Raw genomic sequence first — 26,182 nt, 5'->3', positions numbered from 1 at the left:
ACTGAACTACAGCTGTACATGTAATTAATGTAATTATGATTTAGGCCTTTGAAGGGAGTGTTTCCTAAAGGCAATAGAACTGATTTCTGGATATATAGCATTCTTAAGATATTACCTTACGATTGCCTACTTTTCTCAAGTATTTAATTTTCTTAAAGTATTCGTTGTTTTGTTCTCATAAATCTAAGCCTATATACCAGGGGCTGGTTCAAAGCAAGCCTAAGCCAGCCCTATGTATAAGCTTTATCAAAAAGGAAAGTCTTAAATCTGCTCTTAAATGTGGAGAGGTAGTCTGCCTCACAAACACAAAAGAAACCAGTTCCCAGTTTTACCAACAATTTCCAGAACATGGAACATTTCACAATACACAATATTTAAGTGTCATCGAATCAACTTATATATTGTTTGTTTCCCCTGATTGACCAACCCTAAGCAGCATGCTTCATTTAAGTGTTCTGAGGCCAACGGTATATAGCTGTATCTGTGTGTCCTCCTGCTGCGTGTCCTCTCCTTTTCTCTGGCCTCTGAATGGTGTGTCCTGGCCATTTGCAAGGGAACAATGCTGTGTTGTTAGTGGGCTGTCAGTTTGGTGTGTGCCTGTCAGTTTAGCTTTGGGCTGCTGTGTGGAGACATCAGAGGCTGACGGACAGCCCTAACTCCTCTCTTGGTGGGCTCTGGGACTAACTACCCTGACACAATGGAAACCTCATTCTGATACACAGCAGATTGACATGGCTTGATTGTGTACTTTAAACTGGAATGTTAGCTATTGAGCTCTGAAATGAAACAGCTCGATTGCACACTTCACACTGGAATGTAAGCTATTGAGATGTTGGGCTTTCTAACAGGGGGTCTTCGAAACCTTTTTTAAATCCATGAATGAAAAGGTTTTATGTCCCATTCACATAGCAAAATATAGACCCCTGTCTTTAAGAAAATCAAAACTGATAATAAAATAGGTTGCTGTATTGTTTTCCATTTAAGAAGCAGCGTTGACCTCGAATCCAAGAATACAAGAAATCTAAATCTTTTATAGTGAATTTTAAAAGATTTTGAATAATAGAACAATATACATATTAACAATTAACTCGGTGGCCGAGTCAATAATATAGGTCCAGTATATGTCGGATCTCCTGCCGAAATGCAGGAAAAGAGCATTTTAAAATCACTGATAACCACTTTATCTTTCCTCACTAAGGAAAACACTATATCTTATATTATATTTGTATTTGATATGTACAAAATCCAAAATATCTAAACATTGATCTTCTTTTTTTGGACATATGTGTTAGCTTTAAAGCTAAACTAGTGAGTAAACAAGTATTGTAATGCACTACATCAAAATAACATTGTCTCACAAGCATATCTGTTAATTGTCACACAGTACAGTATTTCACATACATTCAGTTCAGACAGAGGTTGCAGCGACAGATGGCCTCTGGCAGTTACAATTATCATAAGGTTATTAGAAAACATGACTCATAGGTGATGATTATTCAAAGGATTTGTCTCATAGAAAGCATCCAAACATTCTGATGTGTGGATGCTGGAATATTTGAAGGGAAATAGTCATTCAGCCATTCTCTGGAATGGCTGAATGACTATTTCCCTTCAAATATTCCAGCATGTCTGTGTGTCTTCATCCAAACCGTAACCCTTATAGGGTTCAAGGCTCTTTATTTGTCAAAGGAACATAGCTACAGTGTAGTTATGTTGATGGAAATCGTGTGTCACAGGCTTCTCCGACAGTGCAACACAAAACACAGCTAAACAGATAGTAAATACAAGAAGAAAATAGTTTAAAAAAGTGAAATAGTGCAATAGTGCAATACAAGTCTATATGCAAGTCATTGAAATATGATATATTAGGTAAATAGATACATATTTTTTAAGTAGCAGACAGATGAATATTGTGGATGTTGTTTCAACAGTTCAGGTGTTTAACAGTCTTATTGCCTTATAGTACCAACCTTTAGATAACACAATTAAGTTAATGAATGTTGAAAGAGACATTATTCATGGTCTTCGACACAAACTAAAGCATTGATATCTTATTCATGTTCTGGGCCGTCTATGTTCAGACTGGCTGAACACGCAGTGGTTGCTGTAAAGGTGGGAACCCGACGTGGGTCAGTAATCCCTGTCTTAGCTGAGAATCCCAACCATCCAGAGGAGCAATCAGCTGTGGTGATGTGTGGACAGAGCCACCTCTCCAGCACCAACCTACACAAGCCTGATCCAGCACAAGACAAGCAGACAGACAGGCAGAAACACAAGGAGAGTTCTCACCGTCATGATGTGAGAACATGCCAAAACACCACCGCCAGAGAGTGGCCTCTTCAAACGTGTCAGCACACTGCAGGAAGACGTCATGTCGGTGAAGAAGTCATGAGGCAGCATTTATCGCCCAATGAATTACTCCCAGGTGTAGTCTGTTAGAAGTATTGAGACGCTGAATAGCTGTTGACACAAAAGCCTGCTCTGTCGTGTGTTGTTGAATTGGTTTTGTTTCCATTACTGTGCAAAATGTTGGCCTAAATCTATCGTCTCATGTTGTGTGTTTAACTTGGCCATCATGCAGTCCGTCAAATCCTCCCTGCATGTTTGCACAAAGCCCCGCTGGACAGGGCCAGACATGCGAGAGCTTGTGGGAAATATGTGTGATAAAGTTCATTTTGAAAGGCTTCAGGCACACATCAGTTCATTCCACAGCAGGCACCGCACACCGGCTGAGTCACAGCTCTGACTGCTTTATGGAAACAGATCTCCCTAAATGATGACTCAGCATTCAGCAACAGGTTTCCACATGCCGAGATCCTAACATGCTTTTGTCAGTTCACTGAAGCTGTCAGAAGGTGTGCATCCTTGTTGGACAAATAAGAGCTGCATGGTGTCCACACTTACTGTATAAACTAGATGTGCTCGAATGAACAAGGTTTTAACTAAACATTTCGTTAGTAGTAACACATTGGTAGTTTTTGTTTATTAACATAATTAATGGCTCCAAATGTGTAAGCAAAGCAAACAAGGTAAAAACATTTTTTACTGTTTGAGAATCGTTCAAAATCACAATTGCCATTTTAACATGATTCCTTTTGAACCAATTGAAACACTGATATACAACATGCATTTAGGAGGTGCTGGTAGCTGCTCCCCGCGTTTAGCCATCAGCCCTAGGCTAAGATTACATAGCTACTTGCTATTGCTGTCCATATAGGCGTCATGGTATCAATCTTTCATGCCACCTCTCAGCAGAAAAATCAAAACATATTTCCAACATGTTTAACCTATTCCTGTGATTCCCACAGGATTCTGAGATACTAGTTGGTGGATTGTGGATCTTTTGTGGTGTTCTAGGGGGCATGCTACTCCGGAGGATTATTGTATTAGTTAAACGCACTAATCTGGTGAACCTTAAAGGGGACTTATTATGCAAAATCAACTTGTTCATGTCTTCTATACATCAACATGTGTCCCCTCTGTGTAAAGAGATTCGGAAAGTTTCAGGAAAAAAGATTCCCTCACTTTTTGTCCTGATCCGTATCTATAACAACCCGTCTGAACATGAGCTGATCAGATGTTGGCCACTTTATGATGTCATAACGATTGTTTGGCTTGTGTAACCACAATCACCAACTGTAACCCCCCCCCCCCCCCCACCTTATCACCTGAATCTCCTCCGAGAGCACCATTGTGTTCTTTTTAACCAAATCTCTCAGAGGGGCGTGGGGAGGGGCTCCTTATTTTCATCTAAAGTAACAGACAGAGAATCAGCACTTTGGAAACAGGGCTGAAACAGAGGGGATTATGGGATGCTACAATGCACGATCTGTTTGGTGTTTGGAGCCAAACACTTCAGAGACATGTTTAATAGGGGACCTTTAAGTCCATACTAAGTGAAACCTATGAAGATCTTTGCCTTCTTCTTGAAAACAATGTAATGTGTATAATGTTATGCCCTATATACAATGTGGTTTACCCACTCCCCCTGCACCCTGAGAAGAGTACACATATTTTAGGTGGATAATGTCACCTGGGCGAGGCAATTTAAACTACGGCTGGCCCTACAGTCAAGGTAATTAGATATGACTTTAGTTACTTTTTGAACATGTTCAAACTCAAAACTCATTCAGTGTAATTATTCAGAGGGTGCTCCACAGAGTCGTCACTCAATCCTTTTCTTCTGGCGTTTCTCTTTTCAGACTTCTGGCGTTTACCGTTAGACTTTAGCTCCATTGATGCGAGTCATTGTCCATGACGATCAAAACCACGTTTTCCATTGGGTGTTGGTAATTATGCGCTCTACCATCTGTGATGGCTCCCCGGACTCGCAGGAGGCACTGTTCGCAAGACCCCACCTCTTTAGTGCTGCCCTGTAGCGTGCAACGCTGGTTCTCAAGCAGTCAGGGTTGTGCAGTGCTTTCGGGGCAGAGGCCTGGTAATTATGTCAATCTCACATCCCCAGACTTAATCATTCTAACATGTATAGTGTTCAGAGCCAACCGACTGCTTTGCCTCAAGTGACATCACTTAAGATCACTTGAGACACTTGATCAGATACATCCCTACTTGTTTGAAAGAATAACATGCTTCAGAAGTGAGGGGTACTCAATACAAGGATCCTTGATATAACAGAACTGTTGAGGCAACAACTTCTCCAGAAGCCCTTGTTCGTGCCACTTAAAAACAAATGTGTTTACACTTACTGGGCCCCAAAAGAAGCCTTCTTGAGATGTGTTTCACCAGGAATAACTCTTAAGTCCTCTCATCTTGGAATATATCAAGCGAACTCAATACCCCTAGCCTTTATGAAGTCAAGGAAAGCTGCCTGAGCTACGAAGTGTCAGTAGGTTAAGAAGAGAGGGACTTGTTCACCTTTGACCAGAAGTGGCTAAAAGTAGTTTTCTAATGTCACCACTCATACTTGAGAAACAAAATTACACGGCACATTTAATTAGTGATTGCTTGGAAATGTCACATGCAGCCGAGAGTGTATAACGATCATAAGAGCGTAGGTTGTAAAATCTGAAGAGCTGCTGACCAAGGAGTAAATCCCCAGACCTTGTAATGCCACAGAACAGAAAAATATGTGCTGCTCCCTAATTATTAGTCCGTGTGAAATGCCACATGCTCTCAGCCAGGTGTGATCACGCAGTCAGCGAAATGTCAAGAGCTGCTGACCAGCGAGCCGTTTGTTTCAACTGTAATGGGGAGAAGTGTAATCACAGGCCCAGTAAATTACATTGTAATGAAGTATAAGCAATTCTATGCCTCCATTGGGATTTCTGCATCCAAGATCTCTTGGTCTACTGCTGCTGCCTCGCTCCACGGTGCACTTCTGATCACCTTTTAAAGGATTTGTCAGTTGGGTTCGCTTCGGGCTACTGCCTGTCATGGCCGCAGCTGTTGCGAGAAGCCATTGGACGAGCGATCCTTTTGTGTAGAAGCTTAGCATGTTTTACGGCTCAGCTTTTAGCACTGTAGGGAGCAGGGAGTAGCTCACCTTTTCCTCTTAAAACGGGCAGACAAAGCTGACAGGAGAATAGAGACAGGTGGACACACAGGTTCAAATGTTCCCTTCAAACGTTGCCCTGAGCCATTTGCCTGACCATATATTGCCCTGGGCTGGAACCCATCAAGCCTCTCAGGGGAAAAGCTGAACAGTTTCCTTCCCTCTGTACAAAGCGAGTATTTTTTCCATTACAAAGTCTCAGCTTGACAAACGTTTGACTGGTAGAATGGGAAATGTGTCACAGTGACCTTCTCTGTGCACGGGTCATGGCAGGAAGTACATTTGCAGCATTCTATTTTGGTGTGAGGCTGCTTCGCTTATTCAACCTCCTTCTCCACAGTCTTATGATTGTAGTTTTCTTCCTATTTGTCTCGGTTTATACCCCCGATTGATAGCTTCAACCTGATCTCACCAAAATGCGTGACTCCACCACGACTCCTTAACACCACAATGCGTGGTGGACTCACGAACTTTGTTACATGTACGTGTCTGCACCACGCAAACAACCCCAATGTAAAGTGAATGAGGCTCTTTTGTCGTGGTGCACACACGCATTTCTACAACGTCCTGCAGGGAGCTTTTATTCTATAAAACGTTTTTAAAATCTAGCTTGTAGTAACTCACGGGAGGCTTCTTTTATTTTATTTGTATTCATAATAATTTTAATTTTTCGTCAGAATGTATTATGGTGCATTAGTTACGATTTTTTGTTCTCAAAAAACAGTGCATTGTGTGTAATACAACTGTGATTTTTATTACATTAGTTAGTTTTTAAGGAAGGCCAGAGCTTCAGCTGTGTCCAATAGATTGTTCCCTTTAGTTAACGTTTTTTAAAAGAACATTATATTCCGATTTGATCCTGTCCCCTTTATTGTATTACGGAGAGCAATGTGAGCATCCATTCCCATTGGATAACGCAGGATTTTACACCTGGAAGTAAGTATTCTCTTTACTGTCGATTGATTTTACAGTGCTATCTGCACTACTCATCAACTCAAAAACACCAGATTATCCTTGTTGATTACACAACATTGATTGGTTTAAATTGTGTACAATGCTTTTGTAATTTTCCCCTTCGATTCGGAGAAACAAATATGTGTTCAGTTTAGGATGGCCGAAGACACTACACTACCCAGAATCCTCAGCTATCGTTTGGGACTACACCATGTGCTTTGCTTGAAAAACCCCGTGATTTGTCCTCAAGCTCTGTGATTGGATGTTGGAGTGGCAGTGCGCGAAGTTTACGCTGAGCGACAAACAGCATTTTGAAATGGAATGAAACCCATCGACGGCACACTATTCAAAACAGGAATCAAACGTCTCCTACCCCCCCCCCCCTACTCCAACAGTGCAACACAATAAAACAGATACACAGAAATAATAGTGCAAGTCAATACAAAAAGAAAAATAGTAAAATAGTAAAAAGTGAAATAGTGCAATAAGAGTCTATACAAGGGATTGGAATATATGATATATTAGACAAATCATTTCTAAGTAGCAGCCAGATGAATGTTATGGATGTTATTTCAAAGTTCAGGTGTTTAATAGTCTTATGGCCTGTGGGATGAAGCTGTCCCTGAGTCTGGTGGTTTTAGTCCGGATGTAAGATAAGATAAGATAAGATGGTACTTTATTGATCCCAATTTGGGAAATTGTTTTTGTTGCAGCAAGGCATTTTACAATAAAACACAACTACAAATAAACAAGAATAGAAAAAAAAGAAAATAGAAAATATACATGTTGAAATAGAAATTATACATGTCGATATTATATATGTAAATATACATATTCAAAAATATATGACTATGGAATATCAAATATTGAACAGATTATATGTGTACAATGTACAGCGAGGTTGTATTAGAGAAACTATGGAGCAGAGAGTTCTCTTCCAGCCAGAGGTGATTTATTGGACAGAGTTATTGCAGTGGGCAGGAATGTGTTCCTGTATCGGTCCTTGTGACAGCGGAGCTGCAGCAGTCTGTTGGAGAAGGAGCTCCGTTGTCTGTCCAGCTGCAGGTGGAGAGGAAGGGTGGGGTTATCCATGATGGACAACAGCCTGTTCAGTGTCCTCCTCTCCACCACAGCTTCAAAGGGGTCCAGCTTGATGCCGATGAGAGACCCAGCTTTCCTGATCAGTTTATTGATCCTGCTGGTGTCACCGGCTCTGATGCTGCCCCCCCCCAGCAGACCGCAGCAAAGAAGAGTGCACTGGCCACAACAGACTAGAAGATCTCCAGCATCTTGCTGCACACGTGGAAGGATCTCAGCTTCCTCAGAACATAGAGTCTGCTCATCCCCTTCTTGTACACAGCGTCAGTGTTGATCCTCCAGTTCAGCCCATAAGTGCACTCCCAGGTACTTGTAGTCTCCACAACAGCCACATCCTCTCCTAGAATGCGGCTGTTGTGCCAGACGGCAGCAGACAGAACAGTTTGTGGCTGGGGTGATGGGGGTCTTTTATAATCCTGAGGGCTTTCTTTAAGGTTAACCTGGTATTTGTACTCCACTACATTTATTTTAGTTACTTTACAGATTCTGATTAATGATGTGAAATATAAACAACCCTTAAAGCAGACTTTAGTTACACCTGAGTAAAATTCAGGGAAGGTGATTGTCAAGTGCCAACAATCAGGAGAGATATTTGATTGGAGGACTGGCTTATCTAAAGCCAGTTGAGTAGCACTTGAAATGTTTTGGCTCTATGAAACCTGATGTACTTATATGATTCTGTTTTCTTCAAGCTTGTATTTTGTTGGTCGAACGCACTTATTGTAAGTCGCTTTGGATAAAAGCGTCAGCTAAATGCAATGTAATGTAATCTAATGAATGTTGGTGCTTGAGAAGACTAAATATTTATCTGCAGATCCCTATAAAGTATATACATTACTCGTTATTCTCTACAAATAGTTAATTAAAAACTGTATATAATTGCTATTTTGGACATCACTTTTCAAGATTTCAATATTACTCTAAACGTGTAATAACGGGCTTTAACCAGTAGGAGGTATGGGTTAAAAAGCTGTCAAGTTTACAGTGTTAACAAAATAAAATATACTGCTGTTTCTGGTTTAGTTTACGACGGATATATTCTGTTATTGTTTTGATATTTGTAACACAAAAGCGATGGAAAAACCCCACAGCAACACAGAACAGATGGTCTTAACATGTCCCAGCGGTCTAGTAGTTAATAAAAAACAATAATATCAAAACAAATTATTACTACTAACTTTATTGTGAAATTCAAACAGAACGGTAAAAGAATAGTTTCCGGTCTATTCTGAGGCCAGATCTCTGAGAACTACGACAGATGTGTAATATTTACAATGCATTCATGTGATGACTTTCAAAGAGTAAAGCAAACACTGCTGAATAAAGTATGATTTATCTTTTACGAAAGGTTTTTTTCATATGGAATGCAGTTGGAGGTCAACCAATCACAGAGCTTGAGGCAACGCGGAACAATAGCTGAGGATTCTGGGTAGTGTAGTGTCTTCGGCCATCCTAAACTGAACAAATATTTGTTTCTCTGAATCGAAGGGGAAAATTACAAAAGCATTGCACACAACTTAAACCAATCAATGTTGTGTAATCAACAAGGATAATCTGGTGTTTTTGAGTTGATGAGTAGTGCAGATATCACTGTAAAATCAATCGACAGTAAGGAGAATACTTACTTCCGGGGTAAAATCCTCCGTTATCCAATGGGAATGGATGCTCACATTGCTCTCCGTAATACAATAAAGGGGACAGGATCAAATCGGAATATAATGTTCTTTTAAAAAACGTTAACTAAAGGGAACAATCTATTGGACACAGCTGAAGCTCTGGCCTTCCTTAAAAACTAACTAATCTAATAAAAATCACAGTTGTATTACACACAATGCACTGTTTTTTGAGAACAAAAATTCGTAAATAATGCACCATAATACATTCTGACGAAAAATAAAAATGATTATGTATACAAATAAAATAAAAGAAGCCTCCCGTGAGTTACTACAAGCTATAAAGTAGATTTTAAAAACGTTTTATAGAATAAAAGCTCGCTGCAGGACGTTGTAGAAATGCGTGTGTGCACCACGACACAAGAGCCTCATTCACTTTACATTGGGGTTGTTTGCGTGGTGCAGACACGTACATGTAACAAAGTTCGTGAGTCCACCACGCAATGCGGTGTTAAGGAGTCGTGGTGGAGTCACGCATTCTGGTGAGATCAGGTTGGATAGCTTCTTCTTACTTCGTCGTTGTTGGGATCTTGCTTCTTTGGTGTTGTTTCTCCTTGAGTCGTTTATTTCTCTTTTCTTCTCTCTTCCACTCTTCTCTTCTGTCTCCTTTTCTTTATGCCTTGTTTAGTTCAGGCCTTCCATGAATTAACCCCATACATATGTTACTTTTCCTTCCAAGGCCCATTAGCATTAGTCAACTACATGCAGCTTAAGCTAACTTTAGCCGCATTTAGCCAGCATTACTTGCAACTTTAACCAACTTAAAGAGATGTAAGTCAACCTTAGTCAACGTTAGCTGACCTTACCTACAACTTTAGCCATTTTAGCCAATGTAATTAATGTTCTTCCATCCCTGCTTTTTCTCCAAACCCCTCACTGACCTACTGATTGACATCATGTCAGAAATACCTAAAATGTCTTATTTTGCTCTTGCGGGTGTTTTTTCTCTTCTCTTGACAGTCTAAGTTTTCTTCCTCTCCCTTTCTTTTCTCTTTTTTCCTCTCGTTGTATTTTTATTCTTTTTTTGAAAGGCCTTATTTCAGACAGATTGTCAGCGAGGGGTGGATGGTGAGAAGGAATGAGAGAAAGCAGGCTGAACGAAGAGAAGCAGGAGTACTATCCTTCCCTTTCATCTTTCTGCTCAAAACACTTCACAGGAAATTGCTGCAGATAGACGGATAGACGGATAGGCGGACACACTCACACAAACCACTCCCTACTTCTTTATTACTTCTTGTTGAGGTCCGGATCGCACCACTGAATAGAGAAAGTAAACGCAAGGAGCCCAGAGAGGCTCCAAAGTCTCCCTTCCATTCCTTTCACATGGCTGACACCTGTCAGATTAAGAGCAAAGGAAGTAATGCTAAGTGATTTACTTCCTTTTTCCCTTAGTCTATCTCTGTGTGCATGTTCACAAACTGTCGAGGCTCTCCGAGATGTTTTGTCAGCCTTCACAGTTTCTACACTCTACCGAGATAAATGTTTTTGTGCCGCTGCTCCAGATGCCTCAGCGGGGACATTTTCTCGGTTTGGTAGTTAGCCAGCATCGCAGCTCGGCGTGCGTGCAGCGAAGAAGAGCAGTCAGCTCCAGGCTCTGCAACTTTTTTTCCCTCTCTATCCGCTCTCACGCAGAACATCCTTACATTTCCTCCTGCTGTTCCATAACATCTTTATAGCTTTTCTTCTTTTTATTTCACATGAGGGTATGAACAACACAAATATATTAAACGCACTTCATCATGTTACTGTTTAGTTTGTCTTTTGATAGGAATAGGGTTAGGGTAATTTGATTTGTAGTCTCATTTTAAGTGTACCATTTTAATACGAACCTCTGCTTCAGTGGTCGGACGTTTGTTATTTACTGTTAGTCAGGGTCCAGAGAAGAATGGTTGAAATTCGAGTCTTGGGTCTGCCTGGTTAGTTTGCCTCCAGTACCGTACATTAGGGGTGTAACGGTTCACAGCATTCACGGTTCGGTATGTACCTCGGTTTGGGGGTCACGGTTCGGTACGGGTTCGGTGCAACAAGAAAAAGCAAAAAAAAGTCCCAAATGCATAATTCCAGGTTTGTTTTTTATTTATTTTGAGCAGCAGTGCAAGTTTCAGTTTAAAAATAAGGAACTCTAACATGTTGAATAATTAACTTTATTACACAGTTAAAAACAAACCACAAACAGTACCACACACACTCAGATGGCCATATTATCTATAATGGCAGTAAAAGAAATTATTGAAAATATTACAAAAATAAATAATAAGAAAGTGTTTCAATCACTTTCAATCACAATCAATAAAAGCCGGGGTCCTCCACTATTGCAAATGGGTGCATAGCAGTTGAAAAAAAGATGCCAAAAGCTTCCGTTATTTATTTTGGTTTCACGGCTTTCATGTCTATTGGCTTCTTAAAAACAGCGGGGATAAACTGTTGAACTGCTGTTGTCTTTCGCCGGGCTCCGGTGATTGGCAAATCTGGGTGATGCCTTCTGATATGATTTAGCATGTTTGGCTACCATTAGCATACCGCACCGCTATCGAACAACGCCGACACACCTTCCTCGTCCGATCCACCACCCGAAATGTTCCCACACAGCTGATTTAAAAGAAGCAGGTGGGTCAGGTCTTCTAGCTCCTGTGTGTTATCTGCAGGGTTCGAGTGATAAACTGAGCTCTATGGGGGTCTTTGAAACTAATGCGGCGCACGCATGCACGCGCACACACACATGCATGCGCGCACACACATGCACGCACACACTCAAACTCAAACATGTTAAGAACTTGGAAGCACAGGGAACTGAACTGAAATGCACGACCCGAGAGACAAAGGTACTTTATTCCATAGAGGATGTACAACATAAGATGACACTCTTTGACGAGGTGATAAGGGTTACAAACAAAAGAAAATCGCTCACAAGGTGAGGAACAAAACTCACTAAATACTTCTGGAGCATAAATTAGGCTTGAGTCATAATACTTAGGCGCTGGAACAATGACTTCTGGCATGGGGACAGGACAAGACAAACTGACAACAAACAGAGGGAAACAGGAATATAAACAGGAGATAACTGGGAACAGGTGAAAACAATCAGGGGCTGGCGCTGATGAGCGCAGGAGAACACATTAGGAAAAGGAGTCAATGAAGCTGAAAAGAGACGTGACAAAACAAAACAGGAAGTGAAAGACAATACAAGAATAACAACATAACACATGACTGACTTAGCACTTTTGACGGTGCACAACAAAACACACACACACACACACACACACACACCAATAATAAACATATGGACAGGGGTTACTATTTAAAAATATGTGCAAATGTATTCGGGAACCTATCCATGTGAACATATTTTGGGGGTGGACCTCAAAATCCTCTAGGGGGTCCGGGGGCATGCCCCCCCGGTAAGATATTTTTTTAATTTTGGAGTTAAATGCATCAATCTGGTGCATTTTGAGGGGGAAAATAAAGAGACTAGATCTATGGAAACACCCATATGAAACAGATGCCACATCATGTAAACAGACAGTCACCCTGTGTGAGGCAAACCCACATTTGCGCAGCGTTGCATTCACAATAGCCTACATTAAAAAAAAAAACACCAGGCCTGCCAGCAGCCCTCTACTTGCTACGACCTTAAATATGGCACTGGCAGATAAATAATGTTATTTAAATGCAACAGGCCCCTTATTCGTTCAACAGTTCAAGCAGCTAATTTGACTTCTTCAGAAGACATTACTTAGGGCAGAGGATCCCATGTTTTATTACAAGTACACGCAGGGCTCAATATGACTTTGTAGTAAGACATTACATTTGTCAAGCCTTCATATTCCACATACCGGTAGTTGTTTTGTTCGGCCAATTTGATTGTTACTCCCTCACTGCGAATGAGACCCAGGTATCAATCAACAAAAAGATTGCCTGTTTCCTACTCTGGCTCCAAAAAGAAAGTCTGTTCCGTACGTATCACTTGCAATGGATTTAGCTTTAAGTAAATAAGTAGCATTTAGGATTGGGTAGGGTTGGGCTTATAGATAGGAAATGTACCTGCAGATTCTTGCTTATGAGTTTGTTTCATCATGTTTGAATGCACTTATTGTAAGTTGCTTTGGTAGAAGCACAAGTTAAATGAAATGTAATGTGACGAGTCACCTGTGGCACATCCCTTTGTCTCTTTAGGAAACACAAGATGATAGGCAGCTTGTCGAGCCTTCAATTAATAATAACCGATGCCAACAGCGTTTTCTGGTGGAAAAACATGGGGAATAATTACATTTTTGTTGCCTCCTTGTTATTCATCATGGAACGACTCCCATCTTGACATCTATTGGTTTGATATGATGAATTCATGCTGCTAGCCTTACACGAACCTGACGCCTCGCACTCCTCTCTACCTCGAGGCATATTGTTTTTTATCAGATACATATTATCTTCGCTAAAAAACAAGTGGAATGTATTACCCTTTCAACCGCAATTCTGCTGTTTCATAGAGGATGAGATGTTTTATTTATATACTTTACAAGTTATTTTTGCACATTTGCATTTGCTATCACACCCATACAGTCTTTCCTTCATTGTGCCTCGGAGTGTTTTGACAGTGTTTTTCAAGCTGGTGTTACAGCGGGTTGCAATGAAGGGTGCTGTCAGCCGCACTATATTTGGACTTAACTTCACTTGTCTGCGAGAGGGAGAGGTGGGTGGAAGATGAGAGACAGCTCGGCTCGCCACTGGCTTTGTGTGTGCGTGCGTCAGTGTGTCTTTTCCCTCTGTGTGTTTCTTTGTGATTTGTGCACACGTGGGAGTGTTATTATGTAGTGCTATCTTGAGTTGGAGCTGTGAAAGAGTGAGAGGTAGTTAAGTCAGGGAGCAGCTGATGACTATGGGACGTGCATACACACACACACACACACACACACATGCACACATCGTGCTCACACAGTCGGTCCTGGGGGATTTTTGGAAAGCTTTTGGCGGCAGACAGACGGACAGCATCTCACAACTAACCCTAATTGGCTGAAAGTTTCAGGAGGTAGGCAAGTGAACGAATGAAGCGGAAGGTGACGACAGCCAAGAAACACCCTGCGCAGTTTGAAAGATTATTTTTATTTTATTAAGGCTTTCCACCTATCTTTCTTGTACCAATTAATGACTGCATCTCTGATAATGTAGGACCTGCTGCCGCTAAAAAGGGATAGTCGGGGGGCAGCAGGTTGGATTACATATGCAGTTAATAGAAAGATGGAAGTGGACGGGAAAACGAAATTGGCACGGTCTAGGTAGCTTAAATTGAGGTGAGGACATGACTCTGCAAGTGTAGAATGTCTCAAGTTGACTGAAAAATGTGCACTTATGTGAACATGGTTTAATTAACAGATCAGTCCATGTTCATTTCATGGTTAGTTTTAAAAATAAGACAGTTCTCCGTGTGAAAAGACAGGTATTTTAGACCATACGTATTCGGAAAATCACCCCATAAATGCTGTTTATCTCTGAATGTATTTCACTATAAACTAGGCAGCAGTTCCAAAAAATGTCAAGTTAAAGATCTTACCTGATTAGTGTAGTTAGGGCAAACATTTATTAAGTTTCATTTAACTTAAAGCCCATTTGATTGCTCCTTTAGTGAAACCCTTAGGGGTAGAAATGCCATTCGCTCCTCTGAAGGAACAAAGCTAATGTTATTCGTTGAGGGAGGTGATGTGAGGTGGTGAGGCTGCCCGCTGTGCAATGAAACGTGCGTGGAATTAGAATTACAGATTTATAGACCTGGTAATGAATGATGGTTAGGAGCACGGAAAACAAGTTATTGCTCTTTTTGAATAAACTTATATTTTATATTTAGGAAGAAAGAGTTAGCCATACATTCCTAAATCCTAAATTTGTTTTGAAAATGCACCTGGTCAAGACAAAATCATTAAGGTTTTTAGCATTGTTATCCGCATTGCTCTTGAAATAGCAATGCTGCTCTGTTAAATTATTTATCTTTTTGATCCACATCAAAATAGGTATTCAAATTGATGTCGAATTGAAATATTTTACACATATAGATGGTCCTCATCGGATGAAACCTCAGGTTATCCTGTGACCTTTCATTTAGCACCAGGTCAGATCTTTTACTTCTCAAGTAGAATATGTCAACACTAGAGGAATTAGCACACAATGTTGTGAATTCATGATGAGGATAAAGGCTTGACTTGGGGGGATTTTTCTCTAGCAGCCCCATAAGGTTGACATTTGTGGTTTTAGTGAAATAGCTTAACAACCATTGGCTTAATAGCCATAGCATTTTCCAGTTATGTCCCAAGATTGATTTTTATAAAATTGGTGATCACATAAGTTTAAATCTAAAGCCATCATAGGGTTGAATTTGAAATTATCCTATCTTTGGTTTATAAAAAAAACAAAAACACAGTCAGATTCAACTATTATTATTGATATTGCTCAAAATTGTACCTAAGAACATCCTCACTCGCTACTATGGTTTCAGTCTGATCAAAGTACCTGTTTGACTGTGCTGGTAGAACTAGACTTAGAATTATATTTGAGCGGAGAAAAACCCAAATGCAAACTCTTGTAAACACCATAACTCAGGAGACAGCTGAACTCATAGAAAGAAGATATATTTATTTTTGTATTGCCCTTTGGGATAAAGCAGTTCCATTAGCTGAATGGTAGATGTGCAGTTTAAAGACATCAAAACCGGCTGGCTGGTGTGATGACATTCTAACTTATTAGTTATCAATTTTGTCTTACTGCAATATGAAGGTTCCAACAGGGTTTTACTGCAGAATCCTATCTGGGACAAATATATTTATTCTTTAGACAGATTGATATGTAATCCAATAAGATTTTACAGCAGGTTGTCGGCAGGGTTTACAACTAAATAGTGGTGTTGGACATATCCCATGATGCATCTCATGCCTCTGTCTTTCTTTCATCTAATGTTGAAAGACTTTAACACTCCACTTTGTAGTGGGACTTCATTTAAGCTCAACTCTCAGATGCACTGAGGATATTTTTTATATTCTTTCACTGCCACTATTGTATCATCTCTCTTTACTTTGGATGGTAATGCTGCCTCTTAAAAGCCTTTTCTTCCATAATTTGCCCACATTTATTGCCTTTAATATACCTTACGTGACACTTCATCTGTTTGTTGAATTATCCTTTATATTATTAGTCATGATTTTAATTTTTTCAATACAGGTGATGGATATTTGTTTATATGCCACAATGAAAGTCTGTTTCTGTAAATAATGTGACAGCAGACCCAAAAGGGATAAACCAGTGTTATATAAGTGACGAATTAGGTTATTAGAATTGTGGTTGTAATAACTCTTGCACAGCCTTAAATGTTTAATAAGGTTTTTCAAAAAGCATGGTGCTGACAGAAAGTGTTGTCCAGAATTGATCGTTTTTACTCGAGGCTAAAGATCCCCTGTCAGCAAATCAATGCAGGAGATTGAGGCTGTAGCAAGACAGTTTGTTAGATTGTCTTGTCCTTGTCCTTGTCTTACTCTGTTTCATTGTGTATGGTCATTTCACTTTTCTGTCTCGGTTTTCCTTTCTCTTTTTAGGGGAAGGGTGAAAAAGAATTTGCCTAAGTAAAAATAAAGAAATGGAAACATTCAACGAAGGCAGAAAAGGGACAATGAATTCTCAAAAAGTTGCCAGTGAATCTATAAACTGACCATAGTTGAACTTGAACAAAACCTAAAATATCATTTATTTTAATGCTCAAAGACAACAGGGCATCATTTAGATTAGAGAAAAACCTGAGGTCTTGCAACTTGGCAAGCTGGATCTAGGCTTTTAAGGCTGGATTCATTCTCTTTCTATCATCATACCCTTTTCTTTTCCTCTAGGTTTTGTATGGATTCAGATTTGGGTCAATATTCTACCGCGCAAAACAAGCTACTCACGAGCGAAAATGTGCTTTTACACACGCATGAAATGAACCTCGCGTGCAGGTTAAACCCCCGCGAGACAGCCCTCTTGCTCGCTCGCGGGAGTGTCAGCCTCACTCGCTCGCGGAGTCTGTCTGCGCGCGCGTGAAAAGTTTCTGACACTTTGGGGCGGAGCCACTGGACTTTGATTGACAGCTGCCAGGAAGCTCGGAGTTGCCAGGTTTGATCAAGCGGCAAACTCTGGGGAAGAGCCGGGACGCCAATACGGAAGTGCCACACACTGCAGTTCATATAGTGGCCGATAGGGACTGACTGCAGAAAGGAGCAATTTCCATAGACCCCCATGTTAAACTGCCCAACTTTACAGCAGAAAAAAACATGTGTCTACCCATGGATGCAATAGATATTATTATGAATGTAGTTAGATTCCACCTTAATGATTATGGATCTGTGAGTGAATTGTTTTCTAACACAACCCTTTTATTTATATTGTTCTTACATGTTTTGCATACATTAGGGCGTGGTCACATTGAGTGGGCTCTGTCAAGTGACTGCTGCTGCTAGCTTCTTGTCTCTCTGCTAGCTGCTCCGTGAAGCTAGCTACAGGGACTCTGCCTGCTCAGTTCATCCAGGAAACACAACTTGAAGCCGGCCGTGTTTGTTTGTTCTTCATGCTTATATATCGGACTATTGTGACTCGCTCTGCGGTTGAAACAGACGGTGCATGAATGCGGTTTTGCGGTAAGTGAAAATCGAGTACTTATTTATGTGTTAATGATTTTAATCAGCTTCAATGAATGTTAAGGGTTAGCGTGTAAGCTAGTGGTAGCTACATCGGTGCTAACCATGCTAATCGTAGCCTCCAAGTTAAAATCATAGACTGTATGTATAAAGGTTAAAACGAAATAGACAAGTGTTAAGCGTTAAGTGGGATAATACTGTTGAACAAACGGCTTCTGTTTGAGGTTGATAAAATAAGGTTACATCCTTGTAAATTAGAAATATTTTATTATGTAGGTAGGAACTGTATGCATCGCTAAGGTTAATTTAAATTGGCTATGCTCAAGTATGTAGACAAGCTAATGTCGAAGTAGTGTAGGCCTATGTGAAATCAACCTCACAATAAGATGTGTGTATATTACAATTATTAATGTCATATTTCAAGATGATTACTTAGATATTACAATATGGTTGGTTGAGCTGGAGTTCATTATTGAGCTTACACGTTAACGTCACAGTCATCTGAAGAACGAACCCAAACCTTGTTGTTTTTATTAATTGCATTACCAAATGGGTATCAAATGGGTATCAAATAAACAGTAAGCAGTAACACAACTTCCAAAGTTACAGTAAAATAAAATGGACCCTGACTCGGACAATACACAATCCAACATGTTCAACAGAAGAGAATCAGTTATATTGTTTGTACACATGGTACTTTACATATATATCTGTTTGTTTAAGGTGTCCAGGTGATGCAGACAGGCTGGACCAGAGAGTTAGAGACATAACTGGACTCCTCACAGCAGTGAACTTCAGCACAGGTACTAAGACTCTATTTTTCATACTGTACAAAGAATCAAGAAAGATATTGGTTTAAATAAATGAAGTATTGACTTGAATACACTGATATGCATTCCAATACACAATACTAAATACCAGATCACCTACACATCAGTTAAGTTGAGGGGTTTTTCCATGCAAAAAGTTACATTTAGATGTTAACAAGCAATATGACTTTGTCAGCTTTCTAATGTAATGTATTGAAGGCAAAGTTATCTAACACATAGTGAGAACTGCTACTATTTATCTCTCAATATTGTCTGAAAAAAAGTGGTAAAAGTTATTCTTTCAGTGAGACAACAGAGCAAGCTTCTACAGTTGCACTACGTTTTGTAACAGTTAAATATTATTTTGATAATAACATATATTCCAATGTTGATGAACTTCATACTGTTCATTCATAATCTGATTGTCTTTGTAGCTCTGTTGAAATAAAAAAAAGAACATTACAATTACAAAATAATTATATCTACAGCCTTAGGGGCTGTAGATATAATTATTTTGTAATTGTAATGTTATTTTCACACAAACACACCACTTTCATAAATAACACACTTGTTCTGCACTAATATGTTTTATGTTTCCTGTCATTTTTGTTAGGAAAGGACATGCCTGAAAGACACGACATTTTCTCCTTCTCTGAGGGTCAAGAAGAACATCCAAGAGGAACATTAAAAGCCGATTTTATGAGATTTTAAGACCAGTACAGGACATTCACTAAGAAACTACTTTTATTGTGAAAACAGTCAGCTGATCGAATGCAGCTATTTCCACATCTACACTCCATCAGCTGATTATTTATATTTGCCTCACTTTATGATCTTCACATCACCTGTGCCTTGTACCGCAGAGTTTGCAACGTCACAAATAAATGGGGCCAATCTTCAGTCAGATGTGAATGTGGCATCTAACATTTTCAGTAAGAATAATGGACAAAAGGAATGCAAATACAAATACAATTTATTGAAATGTGAACCAAAATGTAATCAAATGTTTTAAATAAAAAGCACATATGGACAGAAGGTGTAAACCTATTAAATGTATAAGTAAACACATTTAGTCAAATAAAGTGACAGACTAGGCCTGTGCAGTTGGTATCAGCTATGCCCAGCATGGGCTCCTTCATCAGCCCTGGTCCTCCTCGCAGAGGAAAGACCCTCAGTCCTCTCCAAACCAACAGACAGGACGTCCATCACACAGAGGTTTCTCCCTGAAGTCTCTGCTGCTCTCTGGACACCACGCTGTCTCAATCCGTCCACACTGAATATGAGAGGGGGGAAATGAAAATAATAAATGCTTTGACAATAAGAAATATAAAGTTGACTGTTGAGTTGCTCAGTTTTTTTAGATTGTCAATACTATTACTGTGTAACTAATATCTCAGGTTAAGAGGCACCTTCAAATAAATATTGGTCTTTAAATACATGTTGTCTTTTGAATTGTTTGTCTAAAGTCAAGGATCTAGAACTGGTACTTAGTTTTAATGATACAGTCTGGTTATTATGCTGTTTGGAGGAGGCATCACAGGTAAGAGCACTAACTAGCTACCATCACAAGTACCTTAGCTTGACTTAAATGTATTAAACGTAATTAAGTGATATCAAAATATAAATAACTAATGTCATGCAAACATATTAATATTTGCTTGATTCCAGTGTTACATTTAGCACAATTGCATAGCCTACAAACGTTAAGGGATTGTAAGATTCTGAAGTATTATGCTAAAAACTCAATAACTTAGATTATTATTGATAGTTATGCTGAATAGTTTCATGTCCGCTTACCTTAGAAACGTAAAATGCGACGGCAGATGGGGAGCATGTTAGCTTAGCTTGGTAGCTTCAGCTAGCTCTGGAACTTCCAGCTCGGTGGCAGCAGAGCCATTTAATAGAAGAGTTACGACATCTCCGTTCACTCCAATGGACCACTTTTTTACAGCAATGGCGGATCGTGGAGCCTCTCAATCGTTCCCCGGAAATTAGCGCCAAGGCTGGCAGAGCTGTGGAGTTGCAGCATAATACACCGTTCGTGACGGACATTTAAAGGTAAGAAGAAGTTTAAAGATTTATATTGCGGATATTATCAGGACATCTGATTCAAATTAACATGTGTATTAAAGGATGTCAGTGGATTATCCCTAAATTAGTAGATTTAGGGAACGTTTACAGATAACAGATTAAGCTAGCATACCGAAGCAAGTTAGCAACACACGTTGAACAGCCTTTTAATTGTAAATTCCGTTCTCTTAATGTCATTTCGTCCAACATGTTGAATTAGAGAAGAGGGGCTTCTAAACAGGGATTGTATGCGGGGGTGGAGGGAGTTAAATATTAGATAAATATAACTTTGGTGCGTGTAAGAGTGAGTGTTTTTAGCAGAGCCATATTGTGTCCTTGTGATTCTGTTGATTATTACCTGTCTGTATAATGTTGCAGCTCAGCTGATTTTGGATTGATGACAAAGGGAGAGGGACTTAAGTGAGAGTGAAAACACAAGGTAAGTTTAATACTACTGTTTTATATAAGTAAACACCTTATCTCCCCAAGGCATTTCCCATCCAATAGGTGTGCTGTGTGTGTATAACCCTTTCTCCTGTCTGTTACTCCCTCTTTCAGCACAAGAACCAGAGGGGGATTCAATGGAGCCTGAATACCTGCACTGAGACCCTCACCCTGCACCCTGAGTCTCAACTCTCAGTGTTTTTCAAGCCTTTCCCTGTTTTTTTGTATTAAACAAAACATTAAGCTCTCCCAATGGTGTGGTTTTCGTTTTGTGAAAAATTGCAAATGCAGTGTTTGTATATAATTACATCACATATTTTGTTGCTGTTGGTCGTGAAATTGCTCCTGCTGACTTGAGCCAGCCATTTTTTCCTCCGCTCTGTGTCAGTGGGGAAGCTGTACATTCGTACTCCTTTCTCTGAGCGATTTGAGCATCCCCAGGCAGCACAGCAAACCATGGTGGCGACTAGGAGGCAGCACAGCAAACCAGGACAACACGGAGGAAAAGGCACCGACAAACTGCATGATATGCTATTCAATGTTTATTGAATTCCATGTATTTGCAATGGATGTTCCTAAAACAACACATTTATCATCATCATCATCATCATCATCATCATCATCATCATCATCATCATCATCATCATCATCATCATCATCATCATCATCATCATCATCATCATCATCATCATCATATCTGTCGGTCTCCTGTCCTTTCTGAAAGCCATAAAGATGACATTAGTCATTTAGATAACTTGTGTCCTCAATTACCATGGGATTACTGAAACTACCATGAATTTAAGAAAATGGTAGAAATGAATCCAATCTGAATTTGAAAGCATTACTTTAGATCCCCTCCCTCTAAATGTATCAATAAACATTAGAAAGTGATGCTCCTGACTACCATACAAGTTTAAGAAGATAATATTGGTTTGAAAGAATTCAAAGCTATAAATACAGCAACAGGCTCTTTAACCAAGGCACTGTTAGCCTAACATGTAAACTAGTTGTTCACACTAATCCTAATATTATCACTTAATATTAGCAAATTCGATTTTATTTTTTAAAACATATTGATGAAAGACATACACATATTGATTTGTTGTATAAATATTGCAAATCAAAACCTTTATTCACTAATAATTACCAAAAATCGTAGTTCTATCTCCTGTTATCAATGCATTTACATTGCCCGCCATGAACTTCCGGGGAACGATCCCCGTCTACATGAACCACGTGACGATAACCGTTTTTGGACTTCCGTTGTCGTAACTCTTCTATCTATATGGCGCTGGGTGGCAGGAGGTCCCGCCTCGGCTCCGCCTCTTTGCCCTTATTTGGATCAGGCTGGAGCAGGCGGGAGTTGAACTCTGACGTCACTGTTGAGCCGTTAGTGGCCAACTCTGCCTACTAAGGGCTTCTCTGCAACTCTGCAGAATCCTATGGGTGACGTCACGGACCCTACGTCCATTTATATATACAGTCTATGGGTTTGATAAATGCCTGAACTACCAAGAGCCGAGGAGTGGCAGCAGCAAGATACCTTACTGAAATAGAGTCCAGAGCCTCTTTCAAGAAGAAATTGAAGGGCCATCTACTAATGACCATGTACCCTTGTGAGCTGTGAACCTAATTTAATTTAATTTCATCGCATGTTTTTAATGTTGTTAATGATGTCAGGACTTATGTCCTAAATGTTGCTGTATTATTGTTGTATTATTGTTGTATTGTTTTAAGTGTCGGACCCCAGGAAGAGTAGCTTTTGTCGAGAGCAAAAGCTAATGGGGATCCTAAATAAACATAAACATAAAGATCAGTTGGACGAGATTGAATGGTAAAGTTGTCCATACAAAACTATTATATTCGTAAAGTGTACAGCTACTATATATATATATATATATATATAAAACAATATATTTTTGAGTGGGCTCAATTAATTTGATATAAAAAAATGACACATTAATTCTAGGAGTGTAATACATTTACAAACACTATAGTAATAATATGCATTCATTATGACAATATCATACTATTACTATAGGAGTGTTCTATAGTGTGTTCAAAAAACAACTACAGAAACACTATATATTATACTATAGTAGTACTATTTGAAATAATATAGTCTTAATACGGAAACACCAACAAAAACACTATAGTAATACTTTTACAAACGCTATAGTAATAATATGCATTCACTATGACAATATCATGCTATTAGGAGTATTGTATAGTGTGTTTAAAAAACAACTACAGAAACACTATATATTATACTATAGTTATACTATTTAAAATAATATAGGAATACTACAAAGATCTAGATACATAGTATTACTATTGAAATAGTGCTACTATAGCTAATAAAATGGCACTACAGAAAAAACTATAGTAATACAATAGCTGGTGAAAAATACTACAGAACACTACAAACTTACTATAGGACACTATACAACTCTTATAGTATACTATAGTAATACTATAGTTCATTTATAGTTCATTTCATAAAGGGAGATGCATACAGCAGACAGTAGCTAGCAGTTTTCGACAGATACAGCCCACTCAAAAATATATTGTTTTATATATATATATTAATGCTGTCAAAATTATCGCGTTAACGGCGGTAATTCATTTTTTGAATTAATTGCGTTTAAATATTTAACGCATTTAACGCATGTGCAGAATGGCCCGCCCCATACATCCCACCAGTGGCAGCGCTGGGGTAGGCTACAGCCATACCAAGAAATGGCTTAGCCCCCACCATGAAAAATTATGTTAAAGTAAGCAAAATAAAGTCCGCCAACTCGCGGAGTAAATTGCACAGACAGCAGTTAGTAAGATTGATTTCAGTAGCCACTTGTCTGGAAATACCGAAGACTAGAAACGGTTTTGAAAACTTTTCAATAGAACATCTTTGATAATGTCTTCTGGCCAATCAGATTCAAGATAAAAGCGTGATGTTGTTGCAGGAAGTCCCGACGGAGAATACTTTTGCTGTAGTACATCTCTATATACATCGATACAACATTATGTGTTGATAGAAATCAACACGTAATGAAATAAGACCCCACGGTTTGATGATTGATGGGTGTGTGGGCTGTCTTTCATTTTGACACACAGAACAATGTTACAATAAACATAAATGGATATATCAGCCTTCTTTCATTTATCTTTCCATTCCCACAACAATATACATAAAGAAATGGCATATTTTGGACATAGTTCGAATGGTGATTAATCATGATTAATTAATTTTTAAGCTGTGATTAATCTGATTAAAATGTGTAATCGTTTGACAGCCCTAATATATATATATATATATATATAATAGCTGTACACTTTACGAATATAATAGTTTTGTATGGACAACTTTACCATTCAATCTCGTCCAACTGATCTTACTGCTGCCACTCCTCGGCTCTTGGTAGTTCAGGCATTTATCAAACCTGGCAACTCCGGGCTTCCTGGCAGCTGTCAATCAAAGTCCAGTGGCTCCGCCCCAAAGTGTCAGAAACGTTTCACGCGCGCACAGACAGACTCCGCGAGCGAGTGAGGCTGACACTCTCATGAGCGAGCAAGAGGGCTGTCTCTCTCGCGAGTGAGCGCATAGTCGCTCGCGGTGGTTTAATATGCGCGCGAGGGTCATTTCATGCGCATGTAAAAGCACATTTTACGCTTGTGAGTAGCTTGTTTTGCGCGCTAGAATATTGACCCAAATCTGACTCCATAGTTTTGCCTATGACACATACATTCCTTTATTCACATCATAGTATCATTAGTATCCCTCAAATGTACTTTAAGATTATGTTTAAGTTTGGTGCGTTTCTTTGTTAGCTAAGGTTTGGGTACTCAATAAATGTAATTGTGTACATTTCAAGGTTCAAGGCTTTTATTGGTCATACGTACATAGCTACAGTGTAGTTAGGTCGATGAAAATCGTATGTCACAGGCTCCTCCAACAGTGCAACACAATAAAACTGAAAAAACTGAAAAAGTAGTGCAAGTAATACAAAATAGAAATAGTAAAATAGGGAAATAGTGAAATAGTGCAATAAGAGTCTATATATAAGTGATTGAATATGATATATTAGATACATATTTTTTAAGTAGCAGCCAGATGAATGTTATGGATGTTGTTTCTAAGTTCAGGTGTTTAATAATCGTATAGCCTGTGGGATGAAGCTGTCTCTGTGTCTGGTGGTTTTAGTCCTGATGCTGCAGTACCGCCTGCCAGACGGCAGCAGACAGAACCGTTTGTGGCTGGGGTGATGGGGGTCTTTGGGGGTATTTTGTATGTATGTGCATGACGGATGTCCTGTCTGTGGGTTTGGCTGGAGAGGACTGAGGTGGAGAGGTCTTTCTCTGGGAGGAGGATCAGGCCTGATGGAGGAGGACCAGGCCTGATGAAGAAACCCCCTAACTGCATCTGTGAGCCCATACTGGGCTCAGCTGTCACAAACAAATGATGGTCCTGTTTGACTTTGTGTTCACAATAAAAGAGTAGTTTCTTAGTGAATGTCCTGTATTGGTCTTTAATCTGAAATCAGCTTTTCATTTTCTTCTTGCCCCTCGGAGAAAATGGTGAGGCAGTTGTGTCTTTCAGGTATGTCCTTTCCTAACAGAAATGACAAGAAACATCAAACCTATGACATTATTGCAGAGTAAGTGTGTTATTTATGAAAGAGGTTTGTTTATTTAGCGGCTGTAGAAATAATGTAATTTTTTAATTGTAATGTGTTTTTTTAATTCATCACTTTGTACTACAAAGATAATCAGATTATGAATGAACAGTCTGCAGTTAATCAACATTAAAATATCTTATTATTAAATAATATTCAACTGCTCGGTTGTCTCACTGCAAGAACCACTTTTACCACGTCTTTTACAGACAATATGTAGAGACAAATGGTAGTAATTCTCACAATGTAAAATAATAATTGCCTTAAATACATTGAAATGTGACAGCTGATTATAGTTGTTACTTGA

General features: G+C 39.3%; 1 protein-coding gene and 1 long non-coding RNA gene across 3 annotated transcripts in view; both read left to right on the top strand.

Moving 5' to 3' along the window:
- LOC117448259 (spondin-1-like) overlaps positions 1-26,182 on the top strand; it is a 141,852-nt gene that overhangs the window by 55,846 nt on the left and 59,824 nt on the right. The gene's annotated exons all lie outside the window — the stretch shown is intronic.
- Positions 20,637-21,450, top strand: LOC139433961 (uncharacterized). The gene is made up of 3 exons (XR_011643355.1): positions 20,637-20,746; positions 21,137-21,197; positions 21,317-21,450. It is a non-coding gene; the product is annotated as an uncharacterized lncRNA (long non-coding RNA).

Source organism: Pseudochaenichthys georgianus, chromosome 6 (assembly GCF_902827115.2).
Source record: "Pseudochaenichthys georgianus chromosome 6, fPseGeo1.2, whole genome shotgun sequence".
Taxonomy (NCBI): domain Eukaryota; kingdom Metazoa; phylum Chordata; class Actinopteri; order Perciformes; family Channichthyidae; genus Pseudochaenichthys; species Pseudochaenichthys georgianus.
The sequence above is the reverse complement of the archived record's forward strand: the minus strand, read 5'-3'. Positions and strand labels throughout refer to the sequence as shown.